At 38.9% G+C, this 5524-nt stretch overlaps 2 pseudogenes; both read right to left on the bottom strand.

Annotated features, from left to right (window-relative positions):
- Positions 1-1298: 1298 nt before the first annotated feature.
- On the bottom strand, positions 1299-1810 carry LOC741676 (ferritin light chain-like; annotated as a pseudogene).
- Positions 1811-3136: 1326 nt separating this feature from the next.
- On the bottom strand, positions 3137-4521 carry LOC463397 (tetratricopeptide repeat protein 4-like; annotated as a pseudogene).
- Between the last annotated feature and the right edge of the window lie 1003 nt (positions 4522-5524).

Here is a 5524-nt window from a genome sequence, read left to right on the forward strand (position 1 = left end):
CCGAAAAAGCACAAAGACTCCATTACGCGTTATAATTAGACTTTCAAAAGGAAAAGCCAAAAAAGAATCTTGAAAGCAGGAAGTAAGAAGCAACTTGTCATGTTTTTGTACAAGGAATCTTAAATAAGAATAAGAGTCAACATCTCATCAGCAAGCATGAAGGGCAGAAGGAAGTGGGATAAGATATTTAAAGTGCTGATAGAAAAAAAACTGTTAACCAAGAATTCTGTCTGGCAAAACTAATCAATGAAGAAGAAATAAAGACATTCCCAGATAAATAAACTTTGAAGAAGTTCATCACTAGTAGGCCTGTCCTACAAGAAGTGCTGAAGGTATTCCTTGAGGTCGAAATAAAAGGACACCAGACAGTAACTCAAAGCTGTATGAAGAATTAAAGAAGACCAGTAAAGGCAACTACAGAGATAAATATACAAGCTAATATTATTGTATTTCTGGTTTGTAACTTCTCTTTTCTTTTTCTTTTTTCCCCTATATGGTTTAAAATTCAAATGCCAAAAATAATATAAATTTGTGTTAATGGGCACTCAATGTGTAAAGACAAAATCTGTGACAATAATAACATAAAGAGATGGATGAGGCTGTATAATAGCAGAGGTTTTGTACACAATTCAGGCTAAGAGGGTATTGATTCAAGCTACATTGTTATAAATTTAATATGTTAATTACAATCTCCAGATTGTGCAGTAGAAAATAAAGAAAATAACTTAAAAAAGTGAAGAAAATAATTAAAAACTATGCAGAAAAGAAAATAAGAATTGAACAAAAATGGACTAGAAAAAATCAATTACACAAAAAACAAATCCATAATGAAGGAATTGAGAAAAACATATACAAAATCTATGGAATATAAATAGCAAAATGAGAGAAGGAGGCCTTTCCTTGACAGTAATTACTTTAAATATAAATGAATCAAACTGTTCAATTAAATGGCAGAGATTTTCAGTATGTATTTAAAAACGTGATCCAACTATATACTATCTAAAAGGGACTTATTTTAGCTATAAAGACACAAAAATGCTGAAAATAAAAGGACAGATAAGATACTTCATGCAACTACTAATCAAAAGAGATCTGGAACATCTCCACTATTATTAGACAAAATAGACTTTAAATTTCTTTTTTTTTGCTTCCAAAAGCTTTATTTTAATTTGATCCAAGGCTTGGGAGAGTGCTCCAGGGTAGTTAAAAAGCTGCCCAGTGGCTGGAGGGAGAGGCTTAGGCAGAAGCCTTGTTACTTTGCAAGGGGCCCCCCAGAAGTCCCTGGGCTCAGTAGGCTCCTAGTTGTACTTGAAGGTGAGCCTTTCAAAGAGATACTCGCCCAGCCCAGCCAGCCTGTGGAGGTTGGTCAGGTGGTCACCCATCTTCTTGATGAGTTTAACTTCCTCATCTAGGAAGTGACTCTCCAGGAAGTCACAGAGATGGGGATCTGTGTAGGCAGAACTGAGGGCATGAAGATCCAAAAGGGCCTAGTTCAGATTTTTCTCCAAGGGCATTGTGGCTTCCATGGCATCCAAAGTTGTACCCCACTTATCTTGAGCCGGTTTCTGGATGTCCTGGAAGACAGCATGCTGCCACACTGGTTTTGTATCTTTGAGCGATGCTCGGTGCTCTCATGCTTCTCCTCAGCTGATTTGCAGAAGTGGCCCATGCCTTCCAGAGCCACATCATCATGGTCAAAATAGAAGCCCAGAGAGAAATAGGTTTAGAAGAGCCACAAGCACAAATTGACCAGGTGGTTGATGGCTGCCTCCACCTCAATGGAATAATTCTGATAAATCTGGGAGCTCATGGTTAGTCAGCAAGAAGGAGCTAACTACAAAAATGGTGTTGGCTGGTCCCAGAAGCAGGAGATGACCGAGAAGATGTTCCCGAAGGTTGAAAATGGAGAGAAGATTGGAAGGTAGCTGGAGACTGGAAGAAAGAGAGTTCCTGGATCTGTTCCATCCAAACACTGTTTAAGCAAGAGACAGATCCACAGGACTGCTGAATGTGCTGCCTAGACTTTAAAATGTATCATAGAAGACAAGAAAATTGTGTATTCAAAAAAGGTTAATCCATCAAGAATATATGACAATGATAAACATACCTGAACATCAAACAGAACCCCCAAGACACATGAAACAAAAATTGACAGAAATAAACTGAGAAAAAAAATTCTACAATAATATTTGGAGACTTTAATATCCCAATTTCAATAATGAATAGAACAAAGAGACAAAATGTCAGTAAGGAAATAGAAGACTTAAACAACACTATAAACAATTGGAATTAGTAGACATATAAATAACACTTCACTACCACAAACACCAGAATATGCATTCTTCTCAAGTGCACATGTAACATTCTCCAAGCTAAATCTTGTTAGGCCACAAAACAAGTCACAGTAAATATTAAAAGGTTGAACTCATACAAAGTATTTTCTCTGACTACGAAGGAATGAAACCAGAAACCAGTAACAGAAGGATAGCTGGAAAACTCAGAAATATGTGGAAATTAAACAACATACTCATAAATAAGCTCTAAGTCAAAGAAGAATTTAGAAAATACTCTTTTTTTTTTTTTCAGGATGGATAAATCCCTCTTAGGAAGCAGGCAACAAACAGCTGCAGACAAAAGTATACCTTATAACAACAATCCAACATGCTAGAAGATTTTCCAGTTTAAAAGACACAGAATCCTAAAATGTGAAACTGCAGAGGAACTCAGAGGCCACTGTCCAAGTCTGTCACAGTCCTCCATATGGCAAAGATGAAGAAAACTGGCAATCTTTTTAGGGGTACCAAGGATCTCCGTTTGTATGGTCTTTATAAATGCAGAGCAGGATGTGGCTTTCCTGCCCCAATTTCACCTCAAGGCATCTACAGCAACCCCACATGGCTCCCCTCTGTGCTCATGAAATAACTTGAGGTCAGGGTCTCTCAGCTTTAAAGCCTTGGAATCCTACGCATTGTTTGTTTGTGTGTAGATATGCTGTTTGAAGGGTAGCTTCTGTAACAAGGTGTTGAACTCCACAAAAGTTCAGAATCATGTCACTGGATCCCTAGTCCGTCTCCACAGACCAGGGTGCCAGTCAGGTCAGTTGCTGTGGTAACTGCAGCAGATGGTCCCTTTAGAGATGGAGTCCAGGGATGTCATGGCCAAGGCACAGAGTTTTATATCAACTGAAGAAAGTGAAGACCAGCTAGAGAGGCTGCAGTTCAGGGAATCCAGAGGCTCCTCCCCCACCGTGATACTAGGAAGGTCTATCCCCAGGGTGACAGAAATAAGGCACTGGACTGATTCAGGCATGCTAGGTTCCCAGCAGAGGAGGGTGAGGGAGGAGATCCAGGGGGCCTGGCTCAGTCATCTTATCTGGTGCACCTTTCTCCCCCAGAGATAATTCTTTCAAAAAAGTTTGGATCCTACACAGACCAAAAATGCTGGTGTCAGGGCTTTTACAAAGTGCCTGTGGTGCTGTAGATCCTGCAGCAAGGGGCTCTTGGCAGGCACCCAGTACAGTTCTGCCCTGTCCTCATCCTCAGTGTAGACCTCCAAATTATCAGGGCAATATTTTTGCTCTAGGTCCCAAGAGGGTGTTTCACCAAACATCACCATTAGATGATCAATAAACCTGGAGTCCTCATGAAAAGCAGAGATGAAGTCCGATTGGGCATACTCTGGGTACAGAAAGAGCACAGGCCAGCTCAGTCTGCCCTGGTCATCTAGACTCAGTCTGGCTCCATGGGGGTTCTCAGAGCTGAGTCCATCCAGGAAAAGCTCACCTAGACCTTCTGAGGCTGAAACTTCATCCTCACAGGCAGCTTCAGAGAGCCTGATATTCCTAGCCTTGATATCCTGGAGTAAAACTTCATTCTGATTCCTCTCCTTTTCTTTCAAGTTGGCTTTCCTCACATCCCTCTGTTCAATTAGCTTCAGCTTGTCTACTTTAGCCCTCATTTCCAGAAGCTTCTTCTCTTTGGCATCTATCTGCAGTCCCTCATCACATCAGTTCACAGCCTTGGCAAAGTGTTTCAGTTCCAGATGGCATAAGGCACCTCTTATTATTGCTTTGAGGTAGCACGGTTTTAACTTTTTGGCAGCTGTCACATCACTGAGAGCAGAATGAAAATTGCCCAGATAGTATTGTGCTGCTGCCCGGTTGGTATAATGGACAGCATTCAAATCAGGATTTGCACATTTCTTCTTTAATCCTTCAGTGTAGGAAATTACAGCTTTCTTGTAGTCTTTTTCTTTAAAATAATCATTGCCCTCATCTTTATAGGTCTTGGCCTGTTCTGGAGAATGCTCCTCATCAAAAATAATTGACTGGAGAAAAGCCAAGTCAGGATTCTCCCTGGGATCAATTTCTGATGGCACTTTCTTCATAAACAGGGGGACCTTTTCAAATTCCTCTTCCCACTGATTCTCATGAAAGCCACCACGGTAAGGCTGGCTCTGGAACTTTTCCAGGAACGAGTCCATGGCATCGTCTGAGGTGGGGTCCTGCTCAGGTTACTCCATAACTGATGCCCTGCCCTCCAGCCCAGGTCCCGGCACCGTGAAGTGTAGAAAATACTCTACAATGAATAAAAATAAAATACAATATTCAAGATTTATGAATGCAATAAAAGCAGTGGTCAGAAGGAACATTTAAGCTCTAAACACATTAAAAAAGAAGAATGATATTAATAGAAAATCTAATTGTATATCTTACATAACTAGAAAATGAAAAGCAGTCTAAAGCCAAAGCATGAAGGAGGTAGGAAATAATGATTAGAGGAAACATAAATGACATAGAGAATAGAAAAACAAGAGAGAGTATCAATGAACCTAAAATTTGGTTCTTTAAAAAGATTACCAGATTTGACAAACCTTTAGCTATACTAATAATAGAAGACTAAAATAAATAAAATTAAAAATGAAATCATAGACATATTATAACTGATACCACAGAAATACAAAGGATCAAAAGAAACTACTAATGAACAATTATATGCCAACAAATTGGATTACCTACAGGAAATTGATAAATTCCTACAACATGCAACCTACCAACACTGAATCATGAAGAAATAGAAAATCTAAACAGACCAATAGTGAGTAAGATTGAGTCTGTAATCAAAAATCTTACAAAAAAGAAAAGCTCAGTATCAGACAGCTTCACTGATGAGTTCTATCAGTCCTTTAATGAAAATTTATACCAATCATTGCCAAACTCTTTCATAAAATTGAAAAGATGAAAATAGTTCATAATTCATTGTATGAGGCTGGTATTACGTAGATACAAAGCCAGACAAAGACATTACAAGATTGTCTCTTTTAAGTATAGATGCAAAGCCTCTCGATAAAATCCTATCAAACTGAATACAGCAGCATATTAAAGGGATCATACTCCATGACAAATGGGATTTATCTCAGTAATGCAAGAATGGTTCAACGTATGAAAATCACTCAATATAAGAAATCACATGAATAGAATGGAGAAAAAAGACCCCAAAATATATGAACATTTCAGTTGATGCAG

Source organism: Pan troglodytes, chromosome 6, assembly GCF_028858775.2.
Source record: "Pan troglodytes isolate AG18354 chromosome 6, NHGRI_mPanTro3-v2.0_pri, whole genome shotgun sequence".
In the NCBI taxonomy this organism is placed as follows: Eukaryota; Metazoa; Chordata; class Mammalia; order Primates; family Hominidae; genus Pan; species Pan troglodytes.